This window comes from Martes martes (assembly GCF_963455335.1).
Source record: "Martes martes genome assembly, chromosome: 11".
Taxonomy (NCBI): domain Eukaryota; kingdom Metazoa; phylum Chordata; class Mammalia; order Carnivora; family Mustelidae; genus Martes; species Martes martes.
The window spans coordinates 91,565,777-91,581,518 of NC_137899.1; positions in this window are offsets into that span (position 1 = coordinate 91,565,777).

A 15,742-nucleotide genomic window follows, 5' to 3' on the forward strand; every position below is an offset into this window, starting at 1 on the left:
GTTTCTCTCAAGTATCTCTCTAATTTATTGACATTTCTCTACCTTTACTTCCCCTGAAAGGTTCAGGCCATCATTTTTCCTCATTTGGATCTTACCACCAGAACTCTGCAATACTCCCTGATTCCAGTTATAGTTTTCTTCAGTCAGTGTTGTATATTATAACTCAAGTGATGTTTTTCTAGACATACAAATCAAAACCTTCGGGATCTTGCTTAGAATCCTTCATTGCTTTCTGTTGCTCTAGGGGTAAGGTTTAAACATCACTATTATGACCTACAGGAGTCCCCAGGATCTGCTGCTTCTTCCACTCCCTTGCCTCATCCATACCACTGCTCTTAAAATTTATTACAACCACACTAAACTTCTAGTTATTCAAAAGCACTATGTTCCCTCTGGGCAAATTGCATTTACCATTCTGTGTTCTAGAACAATCCTCCTTCTCTTCATTGACTGACTAATGTCTACTAATTCTTCTGGTTTCAAATTTAAATGTTTCCTTTTGGAAAACCTTGGTTAACTGCTCTATGCAGAAATAATGGCAAAAATGATTCTGGTACTTCTCACAGATGGGAGGTTTTATTTCTTCTGCTGAGACCACTGTCCTATGAAGGCCTAGAAGTAGATGACATAGGCAAGGGGTACTCTAGAATTTAGGGTAAAACTTGAGTTCATCTTTCTAATGGTACAGTGATAGGTTGGCAGATGGTACCTGGGAGTATGGGTCTGTTGAGATGAAGGTCCACTTCAGTTCTGTACATGTAGGCCCTGGCCTCATGGGGCTCATGGAAGGACCAGGCCCAAGGCTCCATGTAGAGTATTACGATGAAGGTCCTGTAATAATAAAAAAACAGACATTTTTCTAGTCTTAAAAATGCTCGAATCCCCCAAATCTAATCCTTTCTCTTTAATTACATTTAACTTATGCCTCCAACTTTTCTCTGTCCACATTCTTCCTTGGATTTACAAATACACTCATGAATCATTTTCTCCAATTTGTTACTGTTTAGGTTGCTGTCTGTGCCATCTGTCTCCTTCCTCTTGTCAACACATCCTCGATAGAATAAACCAGACCAGTTACCCTCAGTCACTCCATGTTCACTTAATTCGCAGCCAGGGATGATTTGACCCCGCCTTAGCTTGTGATTCAGACTGACTCTCGGTGCTCAGGAAACTTGGTGTTGGTGACATGCCTCCTACCACGGCCTTACATGATCTCTCCGTGGTATATGATTGAGTCCATATCTTTCTCCTTGAAATTCTTTTTTTTTTTTTTTTTAACTGCTAAGAGAAATACTGTTTGGATTCTACTTCCTTTTAAGCTATTTCTTCTGGGAGAGTAAAGTTCTACTGTTTGAAAAAAAAACTTACATTTTTGCTCTAATTTTTTTCATTGCTTCTTAAGTAAGTTCTTAAAATAGCCTCACAACTATATTTCCAACTACAATTCAGTTAAATTTTTCTTAATGCTTAGTGTATGGTCACTTGTCTAAAATTAATATGAAGTTGAATTAGATACAGTCCCTGATCAGTGGAAATCCCCTTGGAGAATTTGATTCAGTAGGTCTGAAATGAGATATGAAAATCTGTTTTTTGAACAAGAGTCCCAGGTGACTGGATGGATTCAAGAAACACTGGTCTGGAATAGTAGTTCTCAAACTTTAGTGTCCTTATACATCTTTAGGGACTTGTATTAAAATAGCAGATTTCTGGGCTCTATCTTTCCTTCCATAGTTAGATTTAGTACGATTCAGATTGAGCTCAGATTTTGGAATTTTTTTTTAACAAGCCCTCCAGGTTATTCCTGTACAAGTTATTATTTCACGAAGACAGTTCTATAAGAAACTAATGAAACAGCAGGCAGAAAAGAGATGGCAAGAACATACAGTGAGGACAGACAAATACTTTGTCTCCTTTGGTTCTATTGTATTCTCTGCCTTTCCCCTTCTGGAAGCTTTTCATTAAGTTCTTTCAGCAGGACAGAGTTAGTTTATGGGAACCCAAGGCCCTTAGCTGATACCAAGAGCATTAGTATGAAGATTTATCTAATTAGACTCAGGACTGAAAAAGCCTTTTTCCGGGTTGTCTGGGTGGCTCAGTCAGTTAAGCCTCCAACTCTTGATTTCAGCTTTAGTCATGATCTCAGGGTTTTGAGATCAAGCCTGAGGTTAGATTCCACACTCAGTGGGATTCTCTCTCCCTCTCCCTCTGTCTAGGCTTGCATGCACGCGCTCACATGCGTGCACTTTCTCTCTCTCTCTCTCTCAATTAAATAAATAAATCTTAGGGGGTAAAAAAAAGGGGGGGGCCTTATTATTAGCCAGGAAGCTCCCTCTGTTACACAGTCAATGAAGAATTGCCTCCCTGTTCTGTCTACCTTATAGGTATGTAGAGTAAGGAAAGCAAAGTCCCTCTCCCAGAGCACACTCACTGTCCGTCCAGCTGTGCCTGACTTAAGCACTCCTCCCCGTGGGCTAATGAAGGCAGGGAGGATTTCATATGCTTGGCTACTTACCTGTCTGTAAATTTCCCTAATAAACCTTATCCGAGTGTTTGGATCATAGTGTGTGTTTCTGGGACCCTTGTGTAGCCATTGCTAGCCACAGTGGACACATTGTGTGTATGGCCATATGGCTTTAAGGAATGGACAGAAGAATTCTAATAGGCCATCTTGGTAGTAGAACATCCTCGCAGTGATGATTGCAGATCACCAAGAAGGCTGGTGACCGAGTGATCAGGTCATTTATCAGACTAAGATGCCTCATACTGGGGCACCTGGGTGGCTCCGTGGGTTAAATAAGCCTCTGCCTTTGGCTCGGGTCATGATCTCAGATCCTGGGATCGAGCCCTGCAGAGGGCTCTCTGCTCAGCAGGGAGCCTGCTTCCTCCTTTCTCTCTGCCTGCCTCTCTGCCTACTTGTGATCTCTGTCAAGTGAATAAGTAAAATCTTTTTAAAAATAAAATAAAATAAAATGCCTCATACCTGTGGAGTTGGGCTATTCATGAGCTGTGATATCTGTAGATTATCCAGCCCGCTGAAGCCCACAAGCGGAGGGATCATTTGGAAATTTCAGGAAAATGGATGAGTGTCAGGGTAATTCAAAAGGTAAAAGGTAACACAAACAAACAAAGTTCTATAATAAAGTTGCTAGTAGCCAGGGGAAAGAGGCTTGTCTCCGCAGAGCCCGGGAAGATCCAGCAGAAGAGTGTGCACACAGGGTCAGCGCATATAGCCAAAGACATGTATTCTCTGGAAGCTGCTCCCATAGGTAAGGAAAGTAGATGGAAACACAGAGCAGATAAGATTATGACCTCTAGAGAGACTAAACACAGGCATCAGAGAGATTCAGGGACATATTCAGCAAGAATCAGAGTGGAATGAGGGCCGTGTTCTCAACCAAGTCTCTGATTTCCCATTCCCCATTCCCCACCCCCGGGAGTGGCATTATGTAAGACCTTCTGTATTGGAATTTTTAAAGCTGTTGCTGGTTACTTTATCTAGACTGCCTTACTGTTCTTTTGTTAGACTATATAATTGATTTGGACTTTCTGAGTTCCTTAAATCCAGCACTAGTGAGAGGACAGGATGGTAGGATGAAATCATTATGACCCCTGCTGATGGGTTCTATTACTGTACACTTGGCTAAGGGCAGTGCTGAGAAATGACTGTAATCCTAGCACATGCCACAGTCGTGCGATTGAAACAATACTGCTTTCCAGGAGTAGAGAAATGAATTGGTCTATACATAAAAGACTTAATGGAAGCAGGGATGTTATATAACACTTTTCTCAGTTTAACAACCTTATCTGACTAGTTAAAAAAAAGTCACTAGTACTTGGTATTTCACTTGGATTGTCAGGTCTGTACAGAGAAGTGTCCACTGTTGTTCCTGCAATTACATGTATCATAATGGTGACTAAACAGATCACATCTGTTATTGGCACCTGGTTTGCAGCCTTAGTCCAGCTTTTTTCCCATACTCCTGCACAGAGAAGGGCAGGCTAAGTTTCCTTTCCTTTGTATATCTAGTGTGCAGTGACTCTCCAGAGCACCACAGCTGGTAATATGCCATCAGTGGATTGGAGAAGCACTAGCTTCTGTGAATTGCTTGATGGAATCCAAATGTTGCATTCTGTTGCCTTTAAAAAACAATTCTTAGTTTGAAATTTTTAAGCCTATATGAAAGAAGAAGATAATATATTAAACCACCATATCTATGTCCTATAATATCAACATACGCATTCTTATATCAACATTTATCAACACTCTGATGTTCTTGCTTCATTTATACTGTCATGGTTTTCTCCTAACAATATTTTAAGCAAATTTCAAGTGAATATTCATAATATTTTTAGAGTGGCCCCACCAAGGAAACTGCTTGCATTTGCATGCCATTCAAATACAGTCAACTAAGGATAGATGGGTCCTTTATAAGGACAAAAATCCAAGGCCCTCTTGAGAATATGTGGGCATCAGCCCCAAATGATATTGCCTAGTTTGTGAGCGCAAACTACTGGCCTTGCAGCCACCACCTATAACAAAAGTGACTCAGCGCCTGACTGGCCTCCTTAGGGATTGGTGGCCACATATGCCACACTTGGGAGTTTTACTATAACAAGTCATCATACAAGTGGCCAAGATTACATGGGATCCCCAAAACAAGAACTCAGAAGTATTTTACCCATCAGTAAAATAAGCCATGTCTTTTATCTTCACTGTGCCTTTCAAAAGTAAGTGGCATAATCATAGTCTGGGAATCGTCTTGGTGACTGGTGCTCTTGCTTGAGCCTGCCAGTACTCACTGGGCCTTGGCGTTTGAATTGGAGGATTTTCTCCCCCTGCTGGCCAGTACCTACACTTTGAACCGTCACTGCCAGCCTTTCCAGATGTCACAGAAGTCTTCGAGTGGAGAGTCCCTGACTTAGTGACTTTACATCCCCATTCATTAGTGGGCTGTCTCTGAACCTAAGTCTGTAAGTTGAAAGCTCACAGAGGCTTTATATGAAAATGGGTGTCTATTAAGGACAAGGTTTGATCCTGCTTCTCTTACGTCTGTCGTTGTGATAGTCATGTAGAGACTTGGCATATTCTCATAGCTATAGGAATGAATTTGTACCTGAATGTGAATGTGGTTATGGCTGAGCAAAACCCTGGACTTGATATGTACGGTTCTCCAGAGTTGGATTGTAATTTCTCTTCTCAGTCTTATCCCTTGAGTTTCTTTTATCCACTGTGTCCTGAAGCCCCTGTGAAATGTTTGCTTTTGCTAATACTAATTCCTCTACATGCAATAAATACCTCCCTCTGTTCACTTCTGTGCCTCCAAATCTTATTAATTCTTCTAGGACCAGGTAAAATGTTACTCATACTCTCTTTTCTGACCTCTTATATAACTTTACTTTTATTTCTTTTATGACACATCTTTCATTGTATTATAGTCATTTATGCTCATAACAGACTTTTAATACCTTGTATCAGGGATTGAATTGTAGGAGGTCATATTCTGGGAAAGAAACATCAACATGAACATTCCTGCCCCCATGGAGACCAGGCTTTAGTAGGGTGGCTGGACAATTAACTGCTGTTGTAGAGCATGGTAAGGACTCTAACAGGAACATGTGAGGGGTACTGTGGGAAAGAAGGAGGAGGATAGCTTCCATCGTTGAACTTATCGTTAAAGGACTCAGAAAGAGTCAAGTATCATATGGTTTCACTTATTTGTGGAGCATAACAAATAATATAGAGGACAAGGGTAGATGGAGAGGAGAAGGGATTTGAGGGAAATTGGAAGGGGAGGTGAACCATGAGAGACTATGGACTCTGAAAAACAACCTGAGGGTTTTGGAAGGGGCGGGGGGTGGGAGGGTGGGGGAACCAGGTGGTGGGTATTGGGGAGGGCACAGATTGCATGGAGCACTGGGTGTGGTGAAAAAACAATGAATACTGTTACGCTGAAAATAAATAAAGAATTTAATTAAAAAAAAAACTAATAATGTCCCATATGTTAGCTAATTGAACATAATAGAAAATAAAATATTCTAATATTTCAAATTTTAAAAAAAAAAAAAGGACTCAGAAAGAAGTAATACCTGAACATAGACTGGAAGGATGTCAGCAGTTCCAACACAGAGGGAGGAAGATATGCCAAGCCAAGTGTATTACAGTTCCTCTGTCTGTTGTCAAATGGTGAGTTTCTTGAAGGCAGGAATGGTTCTCTGTAAGGGCTCAGAGTGCTTTCATGCTTGGCATAAAGGACATGTTTAATAAATAATGTATTGTCTGAAGGAGAATTTTAGAATAAGTGTGGTCAGATAGCATATGGAATTTGGGCAACAGGATGATAGGAGGGTAATGATGAATACTTTAGACTGTTACTTAGATTAGTCCTGCCATTATAGAAATTGGGGTTAAAAAACCTGGGAATATGGCACAACTCTTGTGTTTGCATTTAGCATCTCTGAAGACTTACACTACTTCTACCACCATGAAGAGCCCTGTTCTTTTATGCAGAGTGGATCTTACTGATCTGTGACCTATAGTTTGCACATGATGATAATGAGCTTTCTGAGCCTCCACTGTTGGGGCCGATTCCACATTAAAACCTGTTAAATCCCTAGGGGCTGCCTGGGCCTACTTAGCCATAGTGACTCCATATTGCCTAGGTAGCCATTTTGTTGTTTAATAAATGCCTCAGCAGTTACTGATACCAGTTCCGGGTAACTGTTGCTAAAACACATGCCTAAAACAAGTCCATTTTATTGTTTAATAAATGCCTCAGCAGTTACTAGTATTGGTTCCGGGTAACCGTTACTAAATCACACAGGTAGGAGACATCCAATCAGCCAAAGCCACATACGTAGAGGTCTGCGGTTGCGCCCTATAAAACTAACCTATAAGACCAAAGGGGGGTCGCTCTCTTCGGAGGCGGCCCTGGCCGGTCAGTCTGACTTCCAATGCTTGGCATAGAATAAAGCTTTACATAACTTTCACTTTGTCTCAGCCTCGTTCCCCTGGCCAGTCAGTCTAACTTCTACTCCTTGGCATAGAATAAGGCTTTGCATAACTTTCACTTTGTCTCAGTCTCGTTCCTTTGATAATGGACCCAACACCACTATCCTCATTTTCTTTGTTTAGTCAAAAGGTACATGTTTATAAGGCCATCAGCTGGGTCAAGAGTGCCAGCTTGGTTGAGGGAGAACTTTTACCTCATTAGCACCAGGTTCTCACCAGCTAAACTAATCTTCTCAGAAGAAATAGTTAAAATAGGTTATAAAATCATGTTTAAAAAAAAAAACAAAAAGAATTAAACAAACAAAAAAGTTAGTAGAACATAGGAATTTAGAGTTAGAGCATGGGGCCCGGGACTTAGTCCTGTATTTCCGTTTTATATTGGGCAGTTTCATTCCTTGCTTCTTACTCAAGTTTGCAGAAAGTTGTCTGTGCGAGTGGTGTACACTTTTCACTGGTGGCTTACACCCAAATCAACCTTGATTCACACTTCTATCTGTACCTCTTTGCCACAAGTGCTTTCCCTAGCCTTGTCTGGTGCCATTTATCAAGAACTCTTTAGTACCTGATCCCTTTGACTATTTCACCCTACTTAAAACTGTCTGGGTTCTTTGTTGGTTTTCCAGTTTTTTTTTTTTTGTTTTATTTTTGTTTCTGTCTTTTTAAGAAAATATCTCTCCTTCTCAGGTTTGTTTTTGTTGTTCTTCTCCAGAGATTTATCTTCAGACATTTCCTATTTTCACGTTCGGTACCTTGTCTGATGAATTTAATCTTCTTTCCTCATTTATGTAAACATTGACAGAACTAAAATATAATTTTAATCTGGCTTCTGGCCTCCAGTTTCCTTTATCCAGCTCTACTTGAATCTTCTTTTGAACATGCAAATGTAACATATCCAGCACTGAGGTCCATGAAGATTTTCCCACCCCCACCCCACCAGCTCCCTTCCTTCCTTCCTTCCTTCCTTCCTTCTTTCCTTCCTCAGAAAGAGAGAGAGCTTAATTGGGGGGGGGGGGGCGCAGCAGGCAGAGGGAGAAGCAGGCTCCCTGCTGACCAAGGAGCCTGATAAGGGACTCAATCCCTGAACCCTGGGATCATGACCTGAGTTGAAGACAGCTGCTTAACTGACTGAGCCACCCAGGTGCCCTGAGATTAGTACCCTCCTAGGTGGCTCAAGTCTGAAAGTCTGGAGGTGTCCTGGGTTCTGTGTTCACCTTCATGTCTTTTTTGCCCTGTTGCTTCTCTGCAGCTCCACTGCCCTTAGTGGAGACCCTGAACTGCTTTCAGCCTCCTTGTTCACCCGCCTGCTGTCTTTCCCCACCTCTCAACTCTTTTCCTAACTGTTGCCAGAGTGTTATTGTTGTTGTTGTTGTTGTTTAAATAGACCCAAGAACGTTATGCACCTACTAAAATGATCTTTATGGCTTCCCATTGTGCCAGGCTGCCTTTCAGCCTCCTCAGCTTTCCATAAAGATTGTCAGTAATCTGGCTGTTCCCGTCATAATCTGCTTAGATCCCATTACACTCTTGTATCTCAGCTGCTCATGGATCCCGCAGTTCAATGACCAGACAGAAATCTGTTCCTTATTATGTACTGATGCTGCTGGCTTGATTGCCCTGTGCAGTCCTTTACCTAACTAACTTCATTGGTTCTTCAGATTTTAATCATCTACCTTTTGGTAGCTCTTCCTGACACATAGAGCTAAACTGGATTAGCTACCTTTTTTTTAACATGTATTTTCATTAACATTCTGTGCTCTGTATTTTGTTTATTGTCTGTCTCTTCACTATTCTGTTTCTCCTTAAAACTAGCCCTGTGCCTTAGTTTTCTTTCTCCTCTAGCACCCATTATTATATACAAACAGAATAACTACTTGTAGTCTTCTGAGTGAATGGATCTATGGTTTGTAACCAGCTATGCAGTTGTTAAAGTGTGACAAAATCACTAACTCTCCATTTGGGGGAGTCTCTATCAAGTAAGAATTATAACAATATCTACCTCACAGGATTGTGATGATTAAATGTTGCACATGAATAGATTTTGAAACTGTAATTCACTTTTCAAAAAAATTTCAAATCAGAGCTCAATCCTTGGTATAGTCCTTAGTCAATACAAGTGTGTTTACATTTTTCAAATATGTTTGGATTTCATTAAATTTACATGCTTTAGAAGAAGATAGACACAGCAATCACTTTCACAGTGTGAAAATATGAATAAAAACAGATGCACTTAATTGAGTCGTCACATTTGAGAGTAGAAATATAAATAAAAGCATGATAAATTAATTTGTTGAGAATAATGCTCAAGGATGGATGATATATATATGTATATATGATTTGATATACCAGACATATACATATAATTTGGATGTCATCCGCTTGCAAATAAGTTGTGAAAATAACAACCCAAAAGAACAGCTTTATATAGAGCCTTCCCTTAAATTCATCTGTTTTTCTTCAGACTACACAGCTCTTAAAGTGGAAAATAAGGCAAATACGCCGCATTTAAAAGCTTTCTCTGCAGGATGACTCAGTCTTCTGGCTATAGTGTTCATTCTGTTTTTCCTTATAGAGCCACTAGGAGGTCAATTTGAAGTTTTTAGGAAGTCATTGTGCTCACCTCTCCGTTTACTGCTTAGAATAAATAACAAAAGAGTTAAATGGTCATCCTCCAAGTGCTGTTCCATTCAGAAAATGACCAAGCAAAACACACTGTCACCTTTAGCACCAGATTGTTGTAGAGCTGGTATTTTCAAGGTAAAATCTACTTTCTTTATTGATTAAAGCAGGTTCCTGTTTCTCTGCAGTCAGAGTCAGGGAATTGAAGCTGGGAGCTTCTCTTCTCTTCTCTACCTCCCATGTCACAGGTTATTCATTCTGGTCCATTGGACTGCAGAAGCTTCAGAGTCTCATTTCTAAGGGTCAGTCAACTCTGAGGTCCCTGTAGTATTCAGGAAAGAATTGTCTTTGACCTACAGTATTTTTTTTTCTTATTCTGGAGAAATAGGAAATTTTATTTTATTTTATTTTTTTTAACAGCAGCATGTTGAATGACAATTCCAGAGCATGGCAATTTAGATTTCATGAAAGTTTATAGAGAATGTAGAAGAGGAAAAAGTTTTCTTCCACCTTAGGTTCTGCATCTGAAATCCATAAATTTAACTGACAAAAGATTGACAGGAGAAACAGTTCATTATGTATGCATATGGGGACCTTCAGAGAAAAATAGTGAAAATCCAAATAAGTGGTTAGACCCTGGGCCTTATATGTAAGCATTTTAACAAGAGCAATAAATCTGTGTCGTGGTGAAAAGACAAAAGGCTTGGGCTTTTAGGGGCTGTATGTTATGGGGAGGTAACTATAAGGGGGGAAATTAATGGAAGATAAAGGTATTTAGTAAGGTTCTGTTTATGCACACTTGGTGCATCTCTGGTGATGATTCATTCTCCCCTTCCTGGTACTGGAGTGGGGGGCTCCTTCCAGATGGAGAGGTGGGGCAGGGGCAGAGCATTTTTCGTGTACCTGCTTCTCAGTTGCCTTCAGCTTAAAATAATCTGTTTGTCAAAGTGGCACATTTTGAAGGTACATATTACGATCTCCTTTAACGGCATGTCTTGTCATTCATATATATAATTTTAACTGCTAGTCATGGTATGGAGCTGCATACTTTTAGTGCTCTCTCACGATAATAGATAATTGATAATTGACTATTACAATTGATTGTAATCTGAAGATAATTGGTTATTACAAAGCTCATTTAATATGCTTGAAAACAGGGGCGCCTGGGTGGCTCAGTGGGTTAAGCCTCTGTTTTCTGCTCAGGTCATGATCTCAGGGTCCTGGGATGGAGCCCTGCATCAGGCTCTCTGCTCAGCAGGGAGCCTACTTCCTCCGTTCTCTCTGCCTGCCTCTCTGCCTACTTGTGATCTTTGTCTGTCAAATAAATAAATAAAATCTTAAAAAAAATATGCTTGAAAATATTACCAAACCCCTTTCTTGACCCAACTGTCTTCCTTTTTTTTTTCCTTGCTCACAAACCTCAAGTGACATATATAGTACAAAGTTTCTGTATCCTTATTACTTCATATTTCTTTTTAAAGTATCCAACTATTTTTCTTAAAAATTATTTCAAAAGGAAATTTTAAAATAATACTCGCAGTGGGAAAAGTGTTATTACATGTCACCCATAAAAGGTTACCATAAAAACAAAGCAAGATAAAAATACAAAATTTCCATCTAGTTTTTTCCTACAGTTCTTATTTCTCTGCTAAAGTTGCCCATCTGAACTTGCATATCATCTGTCTGCTACGTTATAACTTTTAACATATTATTCAGGGTTATTTTAAGTACCTTGTCAGAGAGTTCCAACAACTCTCATCCTGTCTGAATCTAATTCTATTGATTTCTTTATCTGTCAAGAGTGTATTTTTCTTCTTTCCTTTTATTATGCCTTCTGTTTTGTTAAAAAACAGTTATCTTTTGTAGGATAGCATAGACTGACATAAATAGTTTTATTCCTAGAAATTGGTGTGCTCTCCTCTTACTAGGATTATAGGATGCTTAGTGGTATAAACTAGCCGTTAAGGGGGAGATAAAGAACTTTTCTTGACTCTGCTGGGTTTTGATTGACTTTAACTCAAAATAGCGTTCATGCCAAAGTGGTCCATCTTGGGGCAGCTTGCCGTTGGGTATAAGGAGGAGTTTCAAACTGGAGAACGCTTACAGACCAGTAGGAATTATTGACCAGGGGAATGGACAGACTAACAGAATCTGGCAATGTCACTGTGCACTGTGTGGCGAGAACAAGAGTGCGAACAAGTGTGAGAACAGGACCAGGTCAAAACCTGATTACAAATAGCAGTTAGAGGCTTACATTTGAGAGGTAAACAGAGCGGACATTTAGACTGAGAGATGTTCTTAGCACTAAGGGGAGCCCTACAAGTTGCTATTCAAATGCTTCACAAAACTGCAGCAAGCTGCATCTGCGCTTTTAATATTTGAGAGCACCAGAAACTATAGCAGAAAAGTATGAAAATGTGCCCAATACCTTTGTTTCGGTGAATGTTTGTGCCTCCCTAAAATGAGTATGTTGAAATCCTAACCTCCAAATACAGGATTAGAAGGTGGGGCCTTTGGAAGTTGCTTCAGTTACTAGGGTAGAGTCCTCACTGATGGGATTCATGCCTTAGGAGAAACCTTGCAGGCATCCCTCACTGGTCCTACCATATCAGGACCCAGTGAGAAGGCTCTGGCAACCAGCCAGGAAGAGAGCTCTCTCCGGAACCTGACCATGCTGGCATCTTGATCTTGGACTTCAGGCTTCCAGAACTAAAGTAAAATTCTGTTGTTTGTAAGACATTTTGTTACAGCAGCCCGAATAAATGGATAGTTTTCTCATTCCAATATTATGAATTACTTTTCACAACTGAAAATGAGTATCATATCACAGTGCTTTACAGTTATCATAGGTCCAGCTGTCAATGTTTAACATTTATCTGAGTCTGACAATAAATATTTCTTCTGCTCACAGAAAGTTGTTTTGCTAAAGGTATTACCTCATTGGGGGAATTGTTTCCATTTTTTTTTTTCTTTCACAAATCATAATCTCCCCAAGTCAAAACTGAGTAGTTGGAAAGGAAAACCCCCTAACTTCCTTATTATACATGGAAAAGGGCATAACAATTCATTAAAATCAAGTAAATAGGAAATTATAAATAATAGTATTATCATGTATTCATTACCCAGTAATAAGTATTAGCTATGGGAGAAGTTTATTCTGTTCTAATTGCTCTGTAGAGGGAGAAAATAGCCAAATTATTGAATAGCTACATATTTTATCCTTCATTTGCCTAATCCCTCATGATTATGATCCCTCAGTATGTTTTATCTTTTCTTAATCTTAAGCGTTATATTGTGAAGCCATCTGAACTTACAAACTACAGAATAAAACAAAGCCACACAGGTGTGCAGGTGCTAGGATTTAGAAGTGATTAAGATTGGTACATCTTCCTCAAAGCATGGTGCCGATGTTAGAGTGTAGGGAAAGAAACATGAAGTCAGTTATCGTGTATTTTCTTAAGAAAAATTTGGTTAAGTATTTCAAAGATACAGAAAAAAAAATATAGGGAATAATATAATGAACACTTGTACACCCATGTGCCAACTTGGCCAATTCTTGATAATTTTTCTCTATATTTGGCATATGTATTTTTAAAAAAAAAATACAGGAAGAGTTTAATTTCTATATGATTCCCTTCCCAATACTGTTCTTCTTGGCTCCATTCCATGAAGTCTTCTCATCCAAAGTTTCTCTTTTTCATTCTTTTTTTAAGTCTTTTGCTGCATATGTTTGTATTGATAGGCAATTTATACTTAGTTTGTATTTATATTGATATATTTTAAATAAGTCACTAAAATGGAGAACTTTAACATTATCATTTCATCATTAAAAGTACATATTTAACTACAGTATACTTTCCCCTCCTCAGGAGGCAGACATAGACTGGTGTTGGAGATTTGGACTTGAAATCCAAAGGCCTTAGCAAATTCCATTAACTCTCTGAATTGCAGAATTTTAGAAAGAAAAAAAGAAAGTATGTATTTCTTGGGGTTTTGTAAAGATTCTATGAAATATGGAATATAGAAGTATTTGGGAAGCTATAAAATATTTTTAATAACATTTTTATTCCATCTTTTCTCATCTCTTGAATTTTAGGTACACAACTATTGTTTTCTTAGTATATCAAGAGACTAAATAGTTCTTAGCAGTTCTGTAAAGTTGCCTGCACTCACAAAATACTTCCTTAGAGACTATTTCCAGACCAATGGGAACACTGCCACTGGGCTAGTAAATGATCATAGAGAAATACAGTTAGGTAGATAGGTACAATTAAACATTGAAAATTGAAACTCGGTATTATAATATTTCGCAGAATGAAGAAACCTTGGAGATTATCTAATTCACTTGTCTTATGGAACCCGTAAAAAAAATACACTTAGGGGTGACTTTTTTAAGTTATATGTAGAGGCTTTTAAGTAGAAAATAAATATTGATTGAATTGTGCTGATACCTCTTATATTTGAAATGACATTATTTTGATTATTTTTGTCTCCAATGTTAAAAGAGAGCTAAGCCTTACTCTGTTGAAAATGAATCATGTGGAAGCTGCATTGCTGGAGCGAAGTCCTGATAAGAGATTTCTTGTCTGCTGAAGAGGAGCCAGGGACTGACTCACATAGTTATTGAATATAAATATGGACTTCTCCATAAACTATGTGCCTCTTTGTCATCGTCCTAAACTGCTGTTGCATGTGCGTTGGTGGCAGAGTTTTTACTGATTATGCTGTTGTTTTCCTCATCTTAGATCAGGGCCCAGACTATTTGCTCATTCTGGAGGAGTGAAGGGGCTGGCAGATCAGATGCTGCCAGCAGCTGTCTGTCAGCCCTAAGATGAAGGGGGTGCTCTCGGCTCCAGGGCTGGGGCTCGAGCAGCTGTTTCAGCTGCTGTTTACTCTGGAGTTCAGGGCATGCGTCTCGCGCTACCTGTCTTTCAAAGAAGTCAGCTTTCTACGTGAAAGATGTGTAAATCCCAAAGAATCAAAAGGTGAAAAGGAGCAGTACGCATTATAATCGTGCTTGATTCTTCAATCTGGACCAGAATCTGAGGCTCACTCTTATTTATTCTGCCTGTTTCCCTGAGCACATCCAAATTACTTGAGTTTCAGCTACATGCATTTATGCCAGACGGAACTGCCATACATCTGCTGTAAAACAATTCATGGCATATCAGTGTATCGTACAGCACTGAAGTTGGTGTGTTTTATGGGAAAAGACACCAGACCAGAATCTAAATGATCTAGGTTAAAGTCCTGGCGCTGTGATAGATTAGCTATGGGACCTTAGGCAAATACTTTCTAGACCTCAGATTTTTTTCTGTTGCAAAATCAGGTGCTCAGATAATTGCTGAAGGTGCTTGTAGCTCTGACTCCATGATTTCTAAACAGACAATTATAATAACAGTACAATGTATTGAACACACACTTTTGGCTGGACACCTGTTGAGGACATTTACATGGATTAAATCATTACACCTCAGAACAGCCCTTTGATGAAGTTAGTGCTGCCATTGGTTCCCAAATGAGAAAATTAATCCTAAGTAACTTCTTCAAGGTCCCATTAGTAGGGGTAGAGCTGATACTCAAACCAACCTACATCTGATATCAGAGTGAGAGCGTTAAGGTGCTATAAAAAGAAATCTTATGGCCCTATAGAATTGACCTCAAAGGACTTAGGTTTTCCTAGAACTAATCCCTTGTGTCTGGAATTTCCATAGTATTTCTGAAATATCTACTATCAGGTCTTCTCTCCTATAACAAGATAGTATTGGGCTTAGACTCTGGAATTTTAGAGGTACTTTTATGATTTCTTTAGCACTGTTGTATAAAAAGAAAATAGCTACCCCCTCCCTGCCCCTCTCCAGGCCAGTCTCCACGAACATTTCAGTTTGGAGTGCTGCATATAAAATTAATGCTATTTTACATACCTTTGCATATTAGTAATCTGTTATAAGGGTTAGTCTTGATTTTTTTAATTATTAAAAACTTTAAATGCATAAGATACTAGAATAAATATTTTTAAGTAATAATTATTGACATTTTTGAAGGAAGAATTCACCAATAGATTTTTTTTATTCTTTACAGTTTTGCTTTCTGCTAAGAAGAAAAAAGAGGCCAGAG